Raw genomic sequence first — 3,842 nt, 5'->3', positions numbered from 1 at the left:
AAACAACAGTATTTGCAATTTTTAACCATATTAAGGGTATTACGCATAATTAATTCTTTTTCATATGATATATGTGATACTAACAGATAGACCAATAACTTTATAGTACAAAACTGAAAGCTTTTACTTTTTGAAGGTTTCTTGATATTGATACATATCCGTGTTTCAGGCCCCCCTGTTGAAGTTGGAGTCACCATGTATGTGCTATCGATCAGCTCGCTGTCTGAAGTGAAAATGGTACAAACTATGACCTTGTACCTTAAAGATATATATTTTTACTATACTTTTTTTTTGTTTTTAATGCTAATGTTTATATTTTGTTTTGGTACGAAAAGTATTGCTCAATTAATAAACTTTTGAGTTTTAAATAAAATTAAACTCTTTACTAAATTATTTCCTTTTGATTTGTTTTACGAGTTTGTTAGTTTGTGTTATAGTAATTTTGTGAAACACCCTGTTTAAAGAACGAATTTATGTTTATGTTTTTATTGAGAAAATATTTTTACTTCTTTATCACATTATTTATATATTTTTTATTTGCAATTTTACTATGAATCACAATTCGTTTTTAACTTTTCAATAGAATTCCTCTTATAAATTATTAAAAACTCTTAAATAATGTGTTGTTCTGTCTGTTATTGAATTATGTCGAATATAGAAACTTTCACTTTAAAATTTTGAATAGATTATGATCGCACAAAGAGTTTTATTGATAATAATCTCTAATTCATTACTTTACTCATACAATTAAATAAAATATATAAGAAAAAAATCTGAAGTCATTCGTCGTCTACATACGTAACATCTTGTAGATGTGCTAAATTACATATTAACTATATATCCATTGTTGTTAAAGTTTAATATTAAAAATATATATACATTCTTGATTGTTTTTAAAATTTTTGCCTGACTTCAACATCCCTGTGCTTAAAACAAGCAGTTTTCTTCTAACTTCACGACTCTCCGAAATTAATAAATTTACTTTCAATTATATATATTCAATAAAAATAGTTTTTAGATTATAATTAATACTTTAAATATATATATCTTTAGCATATGTCGAAAGTTTATAGGGTTACCAAATGCTTTTATTTTTTGATTGTTAGAAATAGTTTTTTCACGGCTATAAAGACACAAAATTGAGCTTTTTTAATTGGCAAATATATTTTATTTTATGTAGGTTCTTAGAGTTTTTGTCTTTTGTTGTCTATACTAACTAATCCACTTACACTAGACTCTGTCCACCACACTTTCAATGTGTACACGTTACTAATACGATACGTTACGATTTTAAATGCATCAATTAGCAAGATTATAGTATTTTCACAGCACAAACAGGCAAATTAAAATACAAATAATAGCTTAAAAACTATCGATACGAATGTCTCATAAATATAAAAAGTATTTGTAAAACTTTCCAACACTAACAGTTGAGAAAACACAAAACCCCAATACTAAAACTAAAAATTGCAATAAATCATTGGCGTTCTTCTCACTACTCAAGCAGAAATTCCACAACTTACAGAAACAACATATAATTTATTAAACTTTTATTTTATTAATCTTTTAAACTTCTTGAAGCTTTTAACTAATTTTTCTTTAAACAAATTTCATGTCATTTTTTATGCTCTATTCTAGGGTCGTCCTGCTTCAGTCATTAAATATTTTTATCGCTTATGCGCTAACTCAACTGAGCTCAATATTTGGCTTATGAGCATTGGCTTGCTTAAATGTGCGAACCAGATACTTTTATTTTGTACCGAAAAAAACAAACAAAAAAAAATCAAAAATCAAAAATCGAAATACAAAATACAAAATACAAAACGAACAGAAAAGATACATAAATTTCTGAAACTCATATATCAAGTGAAATTTTAACAAATGGTGTGTTAAATCTGCTAAAGATTTATTTCAGAGATATTCATTCTTATTTCCGTTTCCGTTTTGTTTTCTTTTTTGCATTTTATTAAAATTTAATACAAAAGTGTAGATTGATTTGGTTTTCATTCGTCGCGGTTATGCAATTTCTGATTTCTTAACTTCAAATGCCACCGCTCGCCTTTCATTCAAGTAGAATAGTTTAATATATACAATATATATATATATATACATTTTTTTTATATTAACACTTTTTTATTTCTTTGAAGAAAATATAAATGGAATGAAATATGTATTATGTAAAAATAAATATAAACGAAATTATATACGGAAATTCTGCACACGCTCACAGTGCAATTTTTAACAGAGATTTTTTAATAAAATTTTTGGTATAGCATTATATATTTAAAAAAAATAATAATAGTTCAGTTATTTCTTAAATATACAAAAATATAAAGCAACAGAGCATATAAAGTATATTTTTTATAACAACAATGTTTATATCTAAAATAATAGTATTCATATAATATATATGGTATATAAAAAAGAATCGATGTTCACTTAATATTAATCACTCCAGGAGAATTTAATTACAATATGTCATAATCAAAGTTAAAATTGAAAGTGGTAAATATGTTGTAAGGAAATACGACATTCAGGAAATTCATTGTCGTGAAAAAAAGCAATCATATTAAACATAATAGTCTTCATATAATTGCTTTACATAAATCTATGGTCGTACACATAATACATTCGAAGAGAATATTTACAAGCGTTTTATATATATAACATTTTATTTTACAAGAGAGACAAATACTAATTCTCGACAAAATCAGAATTTTGATATCCCGCCTCCTCAGCACAGATGGTTTATTGGAGGCAACCTTAGAAGAGTTAATAAGCCTTTCAATCAGTCTTTGGTATATACAGTTCATTCAGTGGATTTGGAATAAGGATGATTCCCTCCATTTGTGATTTGTCAATTGACATGGAACTGTCCATCTGGCAAGACAATCAGCCTTTTCTTTGTGCCCATATAATTCATATCCCAAAACGCACTATAAAATAACGCGATTACTTTTTTCTACTTTGATAACCGTTAAGTAAATGACAATCACAGCTGAATGAATTTTGACAGAATTCACGACCAGTCTTGATATTAGATAATCCCTTCTTTTGTCGTTATTCTCAGATATTCTAAATCGAGGTTTCGATGACAAATAATTTAGACAATATGCAAACTATCGCTCTTATTGTATATCTCTTCACATACTCTCAGACATAATTTTCGATTTTTAATAATTTCGCTTGCAGTTGGATGTATAGCAATGTGCAGGCTTTTTGAAAAGAAGGTCCTAGTATCCTTAATATTAAACCAAACTTGCGAACCCTTACTTATTTGATATCCGAAAAAATAATTTTCTACAACATTAAATTAAGAACATTTAAAATTTACAATTAATTATTATTATTGTTATTGACTTGATCATAAAAATATTATTAAGTATAAATATATTGTCTTGACTATGTTTATTTAAATAAAAAACTGTATTAAATCATAAACTATATACGTCAGGCAGGAAGATATGGAGGATTATAGGAAGAAATCAACACTTTTTTCTTTTATTAAATAAAAACATTTGAAGAAACAATTCTTATTATCAATGGATCGATTATACCTAAGAGACCATTGAACACAGCAAGGTATATTGAGTCTAAAGGAAATCTTTTTGGCTTACTATTTTCCAAGGAAAGCGAAGCCTATTCTGAAGCTGCAACAATATGCAGTCCGTTATTGCTTTCTCGTTACCGATTTTCAAGCTCAGCTTAATTCGGAACCTGAATCTGAATCGGATTCTGAAGCTAATAGTAATTATAAATAAGGTGTTCTAGTTGCTCATTTACCCATGTGAATACTCTACGTGTATTTTAAACAGTAAATACCTATGAAGATATAATGTAAA

This window comes from Teleopsis dalmanni, chromosome 1 (assembly GCF_002237135.1).
Source record: "Teleopsis dalmanni isolate 2A chromosome 1, ASM223713v2, whole genome shotgun sequence".
NCBI classification, from domain to species: Eukaryota; Metazoa; Arthropoda; class Insecta; order Diptera; family Diopsidae; genus Teleopsis; species Teleopsis dalmanni.
This window is presented reverse-complemented; position numbering follows the sequence as displayed.